This window comes from Ambystoma mexicanum, chromosome 3q (genome assembly GCF_040938575.1).
Source record: "Ambystoma mexicanum isolate Mex_15411 chromosome 3q, UKY_AmexF1_1, whole genome shotgun sequence".
Taxonomy (NCBI): domain Eukaryota; kingdom Metazoa; phylum Chordata; class Amphibia; order Caudata; family Ambystomatidae; genus Ambystoma; species Ambystoma mexicanum.
This window is the reverse complement of record NC_090926.1, coordinates 786,559,790-786,575,997: the sequence shown is the minus strand read 5'-3', so window position 1 is coordinate 786,575,997 and position 16,208 is coordinate 786,559,790. Positions and strand designations below refer to the sequence as shown.

General features: G+C 48.3%; 1 protein-coding gene across 2 annotated transcripts in view; it reads left to right on the top strand.

Moving 5' to 3' along the window:
* The window catches only part of LOC138582997 (proton channel OTOP2-like), a 283,265-nt gene that overhangs the window by 19,456 nt on the left and 247,601 nt on the right, over nucleotides 1–16,208 (top strand). Inside the window, exon 1 of one of the 2 annotated variants that reach the window (XM_069654847.1) lies at nucleotides 11,655–11,968. The exons of the other annotated variant lie outside the window; for it this stretch is intronic. The gene's annotated coding sequence lies outside the window, so the exon portion shown is untranslated. Of the gene's footprint in view, nucleotides 1–11,654; nucleotides 11,969–16,208 lie in introns of those variants that run through there. 2 annotated transcript variants of the gene reach the window in all.

Genomic DNA, 16,208 nt, shown 5'->3' with positions numbered 1-16,208 from the left:
TGGCGAGCTGGTGGCAAGTGCACGGGTAAGTGCAGACATCAAGTGTCAAGTGCTGGTAGGGGACTGTAGGGATACAGAAACAGCCCCGAGTGCAAAGACTCCCAGGGGGGTAGTGCAGGTTGCAACTGGCAGGGAGGGGACCTGAGCCCGAGAACAGAGGGTAGCCAGGTGACCAGTGCAGTTTCGGTTTCAGCCAGGAGTTCAGCAGGGGAGAGTAAGAGAGAACGCAGAATCAAAGAGGAAGGTCTTGAGGTGTTTCCGGAACCAGAGATGGTTCTCCTCAAGTTTCAAAGAGGCAGGGAGGCTGTTCTAGAGGGAGGCCCCAGCCAAAGAAAGAGAACTACCACCAACTTGTTGCTTGGAGAAGCGACTGACCCTGAGGGAGTTGAAGGCAGATGAGCGAAGAGCTCGAGAAGGAAGATATTTACAAAGAGAGAGTATTGAAGGTATTGAGGCACCAGGCCCCAGAAGGCATTGTGGACAATGCAAAGGGTTTTGAACTTTATCCTTGCAGCCACTGGGAGCCAGTGCAGGGATTTCATTCCTGGAGAGATACGATCCCTGGGCTTGAGGCCAAGGACAAGTCTCGCAGTCCTGTTTGGGATGTGTTGCAGAGGGTGGAGAGTAGAGGCAGGCAGATTTAGAAAGAGGCTGTTGCAGCAGTCCAGCCTAGAGAGAACCAGAGCTCTGGAGACAGTGAGCTTCTGGGGGAAGGAGAGGAAAGGAAGAATACCTCTGATGCGGTGCAGCTGGTAGTGTGACTTCTTAGAGACATCAGAGATGTGAGGAGAGAAGGAGAGTGTGGAGTCGAAGATGATCCCAAGGTTATTAACCACACAGGTGGGAGCAGGAAGAGGGCCAAGAGAGACTGGCCAGAGAGTGACAGGAAAGGAGGGAGCAGGTGTGCTGATGATAAGAATCTCAGTCGTACTGGCATTAAGGCATAGATCATTGGCTGCACACTACTCCTGGATAGGACAGACAGTCAGAAATGAGAGAAGGCGAAGAGGTCACAGAAAGGAGCCTGTAAATGAGCTGAGTGTCATCCGCATAGCACTGAAAGTTGCGGCAGAGAGCAGCAATCCGGTGGGCATGAAGTGCTAGGTATTAGTTGAACAGCCTGGGAGAGAGGTTAGACCCCTGGGGAACACCACAAGTAGAGAGAGAGATAGCGGAGAGGAAGGACCCAAGTGTGACCTGGCAGTGTCTATCAGAGAGGAAAGAGGTCAGCCAAGCAAGGGCCTGATCGGTGATACCCAGGTTATCCCGAAGACGGTTGAGCAGGATAGCATGGTTGACCATGTCAAAGGCAGAAGAGAGATCAAGTAAGATGAGGACACAGGGGGTATTGGAATCGAGGTTGGAGAGCATATTCTCCACTCTTACCCAGCTTTAGTAAGACAAAACGTGGATGCGGCTACATATTTTGGGAATCCTAAAAATGTCTCTATCATTCTCAGCGTTATTATTGCAATTGTCCTGCAATATTTGTTGTAAAAAGAGAAGAACTTGATAAAAAGTGATCTAAATACATATTGAAAGAGAATGAGAATGTTTCAGAATATAAGAGGTACCATGCCAGTGAGGAGACCAATGAGTTAATTTGGATTGAGGCTTATATTGTCATTCTGTACAATGATGTGCTGCTTTTTCGTCCTCATTACTATGGCTTTTCAACAGTTGATTCTTAATAAGATGAAATATTAAGTGATGATGCTTCTATGGTTATACCTAGTAAAGGAACAGACAATGTTTCCCTAAGCTTTCTGAACAAGTGTTTGAGCAAAAAGTGATGCTGCAGAAGACAATGAGGATATAAACTCATATCTTGATATGTCTGCCCATTTAAAGAATAACATGTGCTATTAACACATGAAGGGGGTGGGGAGGAGAATGTCAGAGGAAAGCGGATTTGGGTGTTCTCTCATCCCTGATGCCATGAGCACATCCAGAACATTTATTGCAAGATAAATATCTTTACATAATGCAAACCTTCTCAGCCATCTAGCAGCATGTATGCCCAGAGCACAATTCGAAGGAAGATGGGCAACCCTACGATGGCGATCAAGGAGATCATTTCAATATGAAGATGCTTATGTGAAAAGACAAAATATGGAAAAAGAGATAGGCTGTATGAGCCATATACTGATATATTCATCCCTGACTGGAGAACAAGTAAAGGTTGTTGAAGTGAAGAGCTGGAATGTTTCGACATACAGGAAACACCAGGAGCACCAGGATGCTGGGAGAGACCTCAGCTATTGGTATATGGACAAGTTGTCACCAGTACAGGATGGGAAGAAGGAATGTTATCTTGCACCGCACATTTATTGAAGAAGGAATAAGTAAGCATAGTGCAAATAGTAAACAGCATATACCTAAAGTTATGGGCTAAGTATTCTAAACTACTAACATGGGTCAAGGATGAAGCAGGGCCTGTTTCCATATTACCAATAAGTAATACCACAATATGTTTCAGAAATAGAGGATGGGTTAAAATTGGAGAAAATAAAGATGTAACCAGATAATTGATGTCCCAGGAATGGATAGAGGAACTGCTGTGCTGATGGACTACTATTGGGCCTGGGCATCTAAAGTTTATATGCAACTGCTTATGAAATGGGGAGGAATATGCCCTATAGTAATCATACATGTTTCTGCATTAGTAATTCCCCAAAGTGATCTTCAGATTGAAGGCTTTCCAAAAATGAAATGATATGATGTGGCATTTATAACGTGCCTACACAAGTGTTTCAAGGCGTGACAAGGCGAGGGGGAAAAGAGGGAAGACAAAGACAACGATCTTACTAGGCCAGGTGACATTGAGATCGCGCAAGTGCAGGGGAGGGGGAGGGGAAAAGTGCGAGGGGAACGAGGAGGGGGCAGCGCAGTACATTGGATCAACAGTGAAAATAAATAAAAACCAATAAATAAAAAGTATGGCGAGCTGGTGGCAAGTGCACGGGTTAGTGCAGACATCAAGTGTCAAGTGCTGGTAGGGGACTCTAGGGATACAGAAACAGCCCCCGAGTGCAAAGACTCACAGGGGGGGAGTGCAGGTGTGCAACTGGCGGGGAGGGGACCTGGGCCCGAGATCAGAGGTTAGCCAAGTGACCAGTGCAGTTTCAGTTTCAGCCAGGAGTTCAGCAGGGGAGAGGAAGAGAGAACGCAGAAGCAAAGAGGAAGGTCTTGAGGTGTTTCCGGAACCAGAGATGGTTCTCCTCAAGTTTCAAAGAGGCAGGGAGGCTGTTCTAGAGGGAGGCCCCAGCCAAAGAAAGAGAACTACCACCAACTTGTTGCTTGGAGAAGCGACTGACCCTGAGGGAGTTGAAGGCAGATGAGCGAAGAGCTCGAGAAGGAAGATATTTACAAAGAGAGAGTTGAAGGTATTGAGGCATCAGGCCCCAGAAGGCATTGTGGACAATGCAAAGGGTTTTGAACTTAATCCTTGCAGCCACTGGGAGCCAGTGCAGGGATTTCATTCCTGGAGAGATACGATCCCTGGGCTTGAGGCCAAGGACAAGTCTCGCAGTCCTGTTTTGGATGTGTCGCAGAGGGCGGAGAGTAGAGGCAGGCAGATTTAGAAAGAGGCTGTTGCAGCAGTCCAGCCTAGAGAGAACCAGAGCTCTGGAGACAGTGAGCTTCTGGGGGAAGGAGAGGAAACGAAGAATACCTCTGATGCGGTGCAGCTGGTAGTGTGACTTCTTAGAGACATCAGAGATGTGAGGAGAGAAGGAGAGTGTGGAGTCGAAGATGATCCCAAGGTTTTTAACCTCACAGGTGGGAGCAGGAAGAGGGCCAAGAGAGACTGGCCATAGAGTGACAGGAAAGGAGGGAGCAGGTGTGCTGATGATAAGAATATCAGTCGTACTGGCATTAAGGCATAGATCATTGGCTGCACACTACTCCTGGATAGGACGGACAGTCAGAAATGAGAGAAGGCGAAGAGGTCACAGAAGGGAGCCTGAAAATGACCTGAGTGTGATCCGCATAGCACTGAAAGTTGGGGCAGAGAGCAGCAATCCGGTGGGCATGAAGTGCTAGGTATTAGTTGAACAGCCTGGGAGAGAGGTTAGACCCCTGGGGAACACCACAGGTAGAGAGAGAGAGATAGCGGAGAGGAAGGACCCAAGTGTGACCTGGCAGTGTCGATCAGAGAGGAAAGAGGTCAGCCAAGCAAGGGCCTGATCGATGATACCCAGGTTATCCCGAAGACGGTTGAGCAGGATGGCATGGTTGACCATGTCAAAGGCAGAAGAGAGATCAAGTAAGATGAGGACACAGGGGGTATTGGAATCGAGGTTGCAGTTTCTGTGCTTATGGCAGCTCTGAAGCCAGACTGATGGTCATGGAGAGAACCAACAGATTCAGTGTGAAGATTAAGCTGGGATATGGCCAGCTTTTCCAGAAGTTTGTCCAGGAAAGGAGTGATGGAGATCAGGCAATAGCTGGGCAGGAGGGGTCGGCTGAGGGTTTCTTAAGAAGAGGGTGCACAAGGGAATGCTTCAGGGGGGAAGGGAAGACTCCAGTGGCAAAGGAATGGTTGCAGAAGTCAGCCAGATTAGGAGCCAGGGTGTCAATGTGGTCCTTGATGGTTTTGGAGGAACAGGGGAGAACCTGTTTTGACGAGACTTCCATAATCAGACTTGTCTAGAAAGTTTGTCTGGGGAGAACAGGAGAAATGCAGAGAAGGAGGGAGGAGAGGTGTCCAAGAGGGGCCAGAGGCAGAGCGGGCAGTAGAGGGGGAGGGGGAGAGAAAGAGAGAGAGGACAGGATGTTCTGAGTTTTAGAGATGAATTGAGAAGCCAGGACAATGCAGAAGGTCTGGGAGGGAACAGGAGAGGTAGAGACTGCAGCAAGATTGTCAGCTCCTTGCAGATTTTTAAAAGTTTGGCCGAGTTGTAGGATGCGCAGAAGAGACGCTGGCTTGGATGATGGCTCTCTTCTTGGTGCAGACAGAGAGCCGGTATTGCCTTTGGAGCAGGCGGCAGGCCAGTGTGTCAGAATATGTTCCAGAAGCATGCAATTTCCTCTCAGCCACTCTGCACTTGCGTTTAAGAGTGACGAGGTCTGAGTCGTACTAGGAGTTGCACTTGGCTTTGGGCTTCAAGTGAATCCTCATGACAGGGGCAAGAACATCAAGAGTATCAGATGTGGAAAGGGTTGTGGCAGGGTCTGTGTCAGCTGAAGGGAGAGGGGAGGTGAGAAAGTGGCAGCGAAAGCCTCAACTGACACACGCTTCATGGGTGAGATAACCGAGAAGGTAGCTGGCAGTGCTGGAGTTGGCTTGGCCTGAGGGGTAGAGAGGGTGAGATGGGAGTAAAGGGGAAAGTGATCACTCCAGGAGAGAGGAGTGGTGAGAGGGATTGAAAGAGGAAGGTCAGAAGAGATAAGAACATCCAGACTATGCCCTGCAGAATGAGTCAGGCTAGAGGGGAGGATATGGAGTGAGAGAGAGTCAAAGAGGTTGCGAAAGAGTCCAGAGGAAGGACAGGAAGCATCCAGGTGGATGTTAAAGTCTCCAAGAAGGAGGAGCTGAGTGGTGGAGACCAGGAGGGAGGAAGTGAGGTCCGCCCACTCACACAGGAAGGAGGAGATCTGACAAGGTGGCCGATAGATGGTAGCCACAGTAAGGGAATGGCGAGGAGAGAGAGAGAACCTGCAGACGAGGCATTGGAAAGAGGAGTAGGCTGCATGTGAATGACAGAGGCAGGAATTCACTCCCAGAAGATCAAGACAACACCCCCTCCGGAATGTTTGGATTTGGCCGTGGAGAGGATCTTGTAGCTATCAGGGAGGAGAGTGTCAAAGCTTGTGACAGAGCTGGCCATGAGCCATGTCTCGGTGAGACCGAGGACATCGAGGTCAAGTTCTTCCAGGAGGCGGCAGATGCCAGAGGAGTGTTTGACAGAGGAACAAGAGTTGAGAGTGGCAATATGGAGAAGGTTGCCGTCCTCGAAAGCCTTTTAGGGGAGGGGTACAAATTAGAGGTACTCCCTTCAGAGGTGTAGAAGAAGCCCGAGGGGGGCAGAAGAGGAAAAAGAAGAGGCCAAGGTAGCCAAGGAGAAACAGCAAGGTAGCCAACGAAGAGACAGCGGGGGGGGGGGCAAGGAAGCCGTGGAGGAAAGAGAGTAGAGAGCAGGAGAAGAAATTAAATTGATGAGGCATGGGAAGCGTCTAGCAAAGAGGAGAAGGTTGGCCTGAGGGCCTTGGACCAAGACGGTACCATTCCGTTAAACCTTAATGTTATGTTATGTTATGTTATGTTATGTTATGTTATTTGGCATTTATATAGCAATGGTAGGTTGAACGCCCTCAGGGACCATAGTCCAGGTCAGTTGAAAGATTAGGGTGTCGTAGGGTGCTTGGGTGCACCAGTTATGTGTCCAGCTGATGTAATTGCCTGATGGTAGCTACATCCTAGCATTAGGTGTGGTTATATTGATGTCGGTTGAATGTGTGCAATCTGGTAGGTGGACACCAAGACTGGGTTCTGGCTGTGTTTGGCCTGTAGGATGCTTATGTGTGCAGCTAGGCCAGTTTGTCATGGGATATAGCTGCGTTTTATTAGAATGATGAGGTGTACATGGGGTAATGTTCGTATGTGAGCAGCTAGGCCGAATTGATCGAGGGGTGTAGCCGCACTCTAATTGCTTGATAGTGTACAGTAGAGAGTAAGCACTGTGATATGGGATGAGAGTGTTTGCATGGAGTTATGTTCTGAGGAGATCGATATTCTGCATTTCATGCATTTGGTTGCTTAATAGCGAATGAATAGGTGAATTCATTGATGACATTGTTCGAATCTCATTGGGCATTTGTCATCGGGTGGCTGGGTTCAATCGCTTCATGAGGTTGTGGGTGGTATCACGGAAAGAGCCACGTTTTTAGAGCTTTGCGGAATGTCATATAGTCCTGGGTGTGTCGAATATGAGGGGGAAGTGAGTTCCACAGTGTTGGGGCCAAGGTTGAGAAGGCAGATCCTCCAATTCGGACAGATTTAGAGGTTGGAATCACTAGAAGGAGGGCAGTGCTTGATCTTAGGGTGCAGGATGGGAGGTATGGTTTTATATTCTCTTGTTGGTATATTGGCCTGTCCTTGTGCACTGCTCAGTGAGTGATGCATAGCGTCTTGAAGGTGGCCCTTCGTCCGACTGGAAGTCAGTGGAGGGTTCAGAGAGCTGGTGAGATGTGGTCTCTTTGACCCAGGGCAAGGAGCAATTTTGCAGCCGTATTTTGAGCTCTTTGGAGTTTGGTGAGTTGGTATGCCGGCGCTCCTAGGTATAGGGAGTTGACATAGTCCATCTTGTCATCACAATAGACATAACTGTGGCAAGTCTGTTCGGGTAGGCCGAGGGATGGGGGCCATGAGGGTGGATGTGAAAGAAGGGCAGTATTGCCGCACACCATGATTTCGGTTTTAGCAGGGTTCAGAAGGAGGTTGTTTATTGTCATCCATCGATCAATATTGTGGAGACAGGCTTCATGGTCGGGAATGGCTTTGGTGCCTGAATTGGGTATCCTAAGGATGATTTGGGTATCGTCAGTGTAGTTGTAACAGGAGATGTTGTGCATGTGGATGATTCCTGGTAGGGTGGTCATATAGAGGTTGAAAAGGAGAGCAGACGGGCATGCGACTTGGGGTACTACAGTGTTCACTGAGCGAGCAGTTGAGACATGAGGGGAGAGGAGGGTTGTTTGTTTTCTGGTGCTGAGGAAGGAGACGATCCATTTGAGAACAGTGCCACAGATTCCTAGGAAGTGAAGGCGGTCAAGGAGGATTGAGTGGTTAACCGTATCAAAGGCTGCAGAGAGATCGAGGAGAATCAATGCTGTGCAGCCATCAGCGTCTGCAGTGACCTTGAGATCATCCCAGATCGATATCAGAGTGGTTTCACTCCCATGGCGTGGTTTGAAGCCTGATTGTGCAGGGTTGAGGAGGCAGTTGGATTCTACAAAGGAGTTGAACTGGGAGTATGCAGTCCGGTCACTGAGTTTCACAAGAAATCTGGTATTGGAGATCGGTCTGTAATTCTTGGGGTCAAGCGGGTCAACGGATGACTTTTTTAGAAGTGGCTTAGCATGCGCTATTTTGAAGGCATCGGGGAAGATGCCAGAGGTGAGGGATTGACCAGAGGTAATGATGACCATAGAGGAGTGGAAGGGGGCCAGGAGGGCCTTCCATCAGGTGCCATCATTAATGGGAGAAGAAGAGAAAGGAGAAAGCACAGAGACCATATGAAGAGTCGATAGGTCTGGCGAGGGAATGACAAAAAGGATAGGGATGCCTGGGTTGGAGATCAGGATGTCCTTTTTAAACTTCTTCCTACCAGATTTAGTGAGGAGCGTAGGACAGTCAATAGAGAAGCAGTTAGAAAAGATAGGTGAAACAGAGAGCACCATAGAGTAAGTAGGGAGAGGAGAGAAGAAGAAAGGGGGGGGAGGTGGGGAGACACTAGGGTAGGACACAGGGAGGGGTGCAGGCAGACGAGACAAAAAGGGACGAGACAATAGTAGACAATTGACCAATATGACAAGAGCTCAGACAATAGTAGAACAATTTGCTAAAGGAACGATTTGCTAAGAAGACAAAAACAAAAACAACAAGGACAAAGTATTTGGCAAATGAGAACCTGGAGGAAGGACGAGTGCAATGGAACACACAGCAGTACAATATAGGACAGGGCAGCCAACGCAGGAGATAATGGCAAAAGCAGACCTAGATGAGGGAGGAATATAATGAGAAATACAGGCTGTGTAAGCAAAACAGGGCAGTCAGTGAGGAAAAGACAACAGCAATAAAGAGTGACCACCTAAGTAGGCAAAGATACAGCAGAAAACAGGACAGTAGGACAAACAGTGATCAGGGCAGTCCAGGCAGGACAGAGGGTGCGTAGGAGCAGAGCGGTGAGGAGGGGGGCGCGAGGAAGTGCATGGACCACACGGTCAGGGCAACGCAAAGAAGTTGCGAGGAACCACACAGTCAAGCATTACGAGGGACGACGCGGGCAGTGCGAGACAATGCACGGGGCACAAAGTTAGGGAACGCAAGGAAGTTGAGAGGACATGCGATAAGGGAGATGCGAGGAACCACACAGTCAAGGATTGAGAGGGACCACGCAATCGGGGGCGAGGCAAGAAATTGTGAGGAAGTTGCGAGGGCACGTGAAACGGAGTTGCGAGGAACCACGCAATCAAGGATTGCGAAGGGACCACATGGGCTATGGAGCGGGGCAAGCATTGGGCATGTGGTCAAGGGATCGCAGGAGGATGCGCGGACACGCGATCAGGGATTTGCAAGGAACCATGCAAACACGGATTGTCAGGAACCATTCAGACTTGGAGCAGGGCAAGCGCAGAGAACACGGTCAGGGGCGCGAGGAGGAAGCAAGGACACGTGAACATGGGGTGACAAGGAACCACGAATCAGGCATTGTGAGGGACCGCGCAGGCGAGAGCTCAAAGCAAGCGTGTAGCATGCGGCCAGGGGATTGCGAGGGTATATCGAGGACACGCCATCAGAAGGGAGCGAGGAGCCATGCAATCAAGGATTGTGGGGGACAAGGCAGGCTACAGAGTATGCACTAAGGCAATGTGCGGCGCAAGGGAGGGGTGTGAGAGGGGTGAGAACACACGTGAAGCGAGGGTGGAGGGTGCAGGAGGGAGGCAAGGAAGTCCAGAGCAGCTAGCAAACTCGCAGCTTCTTACTTGGGGGCCCACCCAGGAGGGTGAAACGTCCGCACTCACAGTCTACGCCGCAGACCCATTCATCAGCAAACACATGCATTGCTCAACACTGCAGCCTTGTCCTGCAAGGGCTTTGCTGCAGAGGGTCCTGAACCTCGGATTATATTGGCTCGGTAGCGTGGATGTAACAAACGTGTTATGTGGAAAGTCAGGCAGTGTCTCCTGCGAACATGCATCGCTCAACACTGTGGCCTTATCATGCGAGGGCTTTGCCGCAGACGGTCCCGAACCTTGGATTTCATAGGCTCGGTATCCTGGAAGTAACAAACATGTTACGTAGAAAGTCGGGCAGTCTCCTGTGAACCTGCGTCGCTCAACACTGCGGCCTTGTCTTGCGTGGGCTTTGCCGCAGAGGGTCCCGAATCTCTGATTATATAGATATATATGTACCCCTAACCAATCCCTCACCTTGATAGGTTTTACTGTTTGCCACGTAGGATGACATTATAGCTGATGTACATCGAAGTATAAAGTCTTTGTGTAAGGGAAAAGTAACCGAGAGTATGTGAGCTGGATTATTTATTTTTTTAAAGTGCGTTTTTGGATGGCTCGCATCCTTCTCTCATTAACATATAACAACATACACCTTTACATTCATATTATTAAAATACATAAAAAGAACAGTTCAAGTGACTGGCCTCATTTAAAAAAAAAGGGTTAGAACAATCTTAAAAACAGTCACCATCAATGTTCGTAATCATTTTACCTGCCACCTCTCACACATGCATTGCCGCTGTGATTAATACTGATGAAACAGCTCCAAACAGGCCACTGCATTTTGTATGGTCACCAGATTTGTCTACTTTCTTTGAGCTGACAATAAAGTAGTACTTTTGCCATATTATTTTAGCCTGTCCGTTTATTTGGTTCTGAAGTCATTTACTATGGTAATTCCATTCTGCGCATGAGACAAGTGCCAAGGTGCTACAGCACACTAGAGTGATGAAATGGGGTGATGTCATAATGGAGGGTACAATTTCTTTTTTACCTGAGAAAAAACCCTAAATCACAGCCAACTTCATTGTTGTATCATGTGTCAGACCAGAGTTGTGTTTGTTTACTTTATTGACTCGGGTTCTGTATTGTTCCAAGGATATAAATCAAATAGCACTGCCGCATAAAATAAAGACAATGGGCTTCATTACTAGTCCGGCAGAGACCCGCTGGGACCTCCGACGGGTTGCCACCGGATTCGTAACACTGTTTCCGCCGCCTGAGATCCCGGTGCCACTGGGACATTACAAGTCCCAGCCACCCCGGGCTATCAGGCGGAGGAAAGAGTACGTCCCCATTCCCACACAGTCCTACAGGACTCCATGGTAATGGGGACACAGAAGCAAACGGCGCCACGCTAATGGTGCTGGTGCTTCCGTGACAACTTTTCCTCCCACCTCCCGGGTACAACGGCACAGGGAGGCAGAGTTGTAGTATGGCGGCTCAGAAAGGATGCCGGTACGGTGCGACCTGCACCTTTATTTCCGGACCGCCACACTTGTAATGAGGCCCAATGTTTTGGAACAAAAGGCAATGCGTTTGTGCTAATTTGAATATCCACAATGTATTTCTCAGGGTCTCTGAACTGAAGGTGAACTTCTGGGGATGGCTAAGCGTTGTCATAAGTGGGTGAAATGGAACATTCTGCATTCACATTTCACGTAGAATTTTTTTTCAGTGGGGTTTTCGAAGCCGCCATAAAATGTGATGACTCCATTGAAGTAATGTCGCATAGAAACGCACCAGAGTTACCGTTTCATATTGAATTACAAATAAGGCTGGTTAATGACGGCGCGCTACGCTTGGGACCGGTTTTACCAGTGCCTCTCGGTGGGATTCCTCGCGTTCCAGGTACACGTTTAAACAGGATCTGTGGGGTCAGTGCAGCCGGCCCCACAAGCCCCTGTCATTCTATATTTCTGCTGAGCATCGGAAGCGCTCCAGCGAAAGGTTGAAGCCGTGTACCAACGAATCTGTGTCGTGTCGAACAGAACCTGTTTGATGGGGTAATTAATTATACGCAGTCATCGGAAAAGTCAACTCCCGGCCTTCTCCACGCAGGGTGTGCTGCACAATGAACCCAGGGAGCGGTGCGTCGAGTGCGCAGTTACTGCTGAGGAGCCGTCGGGTTATTAAGAGAGTCTATGGTGGGTCTGCGCGTCTCAAGGCAATCGGTGTGCCAATCCGTGGCCTTCGAGCGGGAGCGGAGAAGTCCCCCCAGTGTAAGGTAAGCAATGGGAATGTTTCAGAGTCTGCACACCTGCTCTGCTCCGACGCCTGACCAGTGATGCCACGACAGAGCGTGGTGTAGGTGGAGATAGCGGGGGCGGCACATACCAAATTCGCCGACTGTCTGCAATCCCAAGGCTTGTGGAGAGGTCTCAGGGCTTGGCAATCAAGAAACCCCGAAAGTTTCTACGCTGAGATGGTTAATAAACCCGCACACCTTCGCATGCCTGGCAATTCCAAGCACATGCGGCCCCGACAAGTGCAACGTGTTATATGTGAGTTGTTTTTTCGGTGCAAACGTCCACGCACATTTTCTCGGTAGAGGTGCATTGTGCTAGACTGTGGCTTCAGCGCCGACGGGAGAGGCGCCAGTCAGCTTCTGGATCTCTGGGAAACCCCACTTGCCCACGTCAGCAACAACAATGCATTGATGTGTTGCAAGGGGTTCAATGCAAACTTACAACGGGCACGAATATATACGCTTTTCGGGGAACGCACACTTTTGCATCCGAGCTGCACATATCTGATTACATGTATGCATTATTAGGAAAGGGAGGAATCCTTGCACACTTTTCTGTTTAGTTTCCCATACATTTAAAGGTCTCCCTTCTTGAACTACGAGTCTCCTTGATCAGTGTAATGTTAAAAGGATGTGACTCTGGTCGCTTGCAAATGTGCTGCTGTGTGTTTCTATCAAGACCTTTCTTTACCGCGCCTTGAAACACTTGTGTATAGGCGCGTTATACATGCCATATCATATCATATCATACCTTGGAGAATGCATAACCGAGCAGCCTTCTAGTGGGGGAGGGTGGAAGCCTGTTTTTGAGATCCTAGCTGGAGAGTTGCTGGATCTCAAGCATGTTCATCTGTGTGATGCCTGCTGTGGTGCATATTTCATAATGGGCAACTTGTTTCCTAATGCACATTGCAGTAGGTGGTGTCCCTGGTTTTACCTAGGTTGCGTAACATGACCTTCATCTTGAACTTAATCAACAAGTTATTTAAAACCAAGGGCAATTTGTTTCCTAATGCAAATTCCAGTGGGTGGTGTCCCTGGTTTTACCTAGGTTGCGTAACATGACCTTCATCTTGCATTAATTAACAAGTTATTTAAAACAAATGTCAGCATAATACATGGAATACATGGAACAGGTCACCCAGCACAATTTACCCTCTGCATATGCAAGATTCTCCTGTACCACTGGTGCAAATTACTCAAATGCAATATAATACAGCAATTTTAATGTGCTGCACTAGGTCCGGTTATCCAGCCTAAGGCTCAAAGCGATGGTGTGAAGGGGCAAAAAATTGCTCTGCAGTTCGACCCATGGAGAGAACTGCCAAATGGCCCCTTGCCACGATGAACAGGTTAATCGAGTCGCGATTCACAATGCACAAGCAGACGCACTCCATATGAAAGTATATTTTGTTGTGTTATGTTATATTAAGTTAATTTATTAAACGAACTGTCATCCAAAAGGTATCATGGCGCTGGAGGAGAGGAAGAAAGGAAATTCCAATGCAGACATATTTTCACTCGAACAGATGTTTTTTTAAGGCTCTTCTAAAAGCCCAGTGATTCGAAAGATTTTTCAAGGTTAAAGGAAGACTGTTCCACAATTGAGCCGAGGCGACTGCGAAGGCCCGCCCTCGAATGCAAAAACGCTGAGAAGAGGGAACTACAAGTAGAAGTAGACCTGCAGCCACAGATCTCAATGGCTGCATGGGAGAATACCGGATAAACTTGTCTCGCAGGTATTCCACCCCATGATCATGCAGGGCGCAATGCACCAAGCACAGGACCGTAAAAACAATGCACTGTTTGACAGGCAGCCAGTGTAAAGAGCGCAAAACCGGAGAGATGTGAGCCCCGTACGGAGAGCCAGTAGCCACCAGTACAGCCATATTCTGAAGACGCTGAAGCCGCTGGACTAGACCCTTAGGCTGGGCCAGATATAATGAATTGCAGTAGTCCAGACGGCTTAGTACTAGGGCTGTGAAAAGATGAAGGCCGCATGTAGAGATTTACATGTGTTTGTAATGCTGGAGCCTCGCTGCAGTCACGCGCACTCTCTTGTTATTGTTTAGACGGGAGAGCCGTGTGACCAAAGCGAGGCGGTTATGACGAGTGGAGCAGAAGCATTGGCAAGGGCTCCGGGAAGCTCCGTAAATAAAGAACTTATACTTATCGTGCGGCCTTCATCTTTTCAATTGGCGACGAGGCACAGAGATCGCCACGGAGTGAGGAGGGTCTGACCAGGTCACCTACTAATCCAGTAGGGGCCGGGGTACCCCAGACGCCCTAACGCTGCCATCTGGTCTCGGTGACCAACGGAAGCTGCGCAGCAGGCGGAGAGGAGTGGCGCTGCAGGGGGACGTCTCCGCGGCAGGCGAGGAGAGTGGCACTGCAGGGGGATGGTCTCCCCACCTCAGCTCCGGACAGCCTGCGCGGCAGTCACGGTGGTTCCTGGTTGGTGCCGCCCACCCCGGCTCTCATTGGACAGAGAGGTGAGGAGCAGAGAGGGAGAGGGGTTAGGCACAACCAGAGGGGGAGGTCCAATCAAGAAGTGGATTAGAGTGCCTACCAGTGGATTAAGCAGAGGGAAAGTGCCTCCCAGTGGATTAAGCATAGAGTAATTAGCAAGACTTGTGAGCTGGAGGATATACAAAGGCACCAGAGGAATCATTACAATTTGTGCAATAAGGAGTCACTGGTGTAAGCTGAAAGACATACAAGGGCACCTAGGAAATCGTTACAAGTTGTGTAATAAGGAGTCGCAAAATGACTCTGACATCAAGGCGTGGATGAGTAACTTATTTAATCCAAACTAAGAACATTCTGCTAACCACTTCCTATATTCCATGAACATCCACACCGCCGTGTGACACAATTACAACCAATGTCCCTTCCTCTTTCTACGAAGTGAAGAAGAGGCATCCAACTAGTGAAAACCATTACTACACTTTACAAACATAGAGGCACCCATAACTCTCATCCAAATCTTAACCCCAACGTCCCCCAATAGAACACACACACAACTCCCTCACACCCTTCAATCGCAAACCGGTATGTGCCTCAACACATACCACCTCCAACTAAGCAGAGTATCCCTGATACTCGGGTATCTACTTCACTATTCAGTGACTCCTTTACCCCAATTGTGCCCATGTTGAAAGTATTCCTCAGTACATCAAGCTCCTTTTTGGGAGAACCCCACTTCATACACCCAAACAACATACAAACATCAATAATTCTGCTAAAATCCTCATATTATCATGACAACTACTGTAAAGTTTCTAAGCACAACAACCATTAACTTTGCTTAACCATCAGCACATGTACACTTTAACATAACCAAACTCTCATTAATTATGCATTATAAAAGTCCCGCCTGTGGAGAAAAACATTAGTGCAGAGAAAATCTACTGTAGTTTCCACATACCAAACTCTAGCAATACTGACTATGCACCCTATACTTCAATAAAAAGTCCATCTGTGGAAGGAAATGTGTGTTAGTTAAACATGCCAGTAACACTCTATTCCACTACTAAGCATTTGTTAACAGAGGCCACGACTTTTACACTCCATCCATGCACACCAATCAATATCATGCACCACCACTTGCAACAGGCCCCCCATCACAAATGTTCTTAAAACACAAATACTGAGTAACATTTCAAAATATCACTAGGGAACTACGCATGTTTCAATCACTTCCTTCAAAAATGTCACTTTAAACCTCCTTTAAAACCCTTCACATCACGATTTAAATCCCGCACACCCCTGGCTGATTGAGCACAAACACCTTTGAAACCTAAACTCAAAACAAAATTTGTAAACAAAAATTGTAAACCTTGTTCTCTGCTCCTCAGCATTCGACCACTTTGATGGAGCACCCAAATATCTAGGGCAACATATCCCACAAGTAACTACAACCGTCAATTTCAAGCTCACACTCTCAAGCACTCACACTCTTTAAATGTTATACTTGTCACCAATTATCGGCAAGGGATGTCTATCTATTAAGATGTTCCTATTTAGATCCCGCAGATCTACACACAGCCTAATGTCTCCATTTGCCTTAGCGGCGACCACCACTGGCGACAGCCATTCTGAGCTTTCACTCTTCTCTATGATTCCTCATTGTAGTAACGACTCCACTTCTACTTTAAGCTTCTCACTCAGATAATGAGGCACCAGCCTCACCTTGTGCACCTTTGGACTGGCGCCAGCC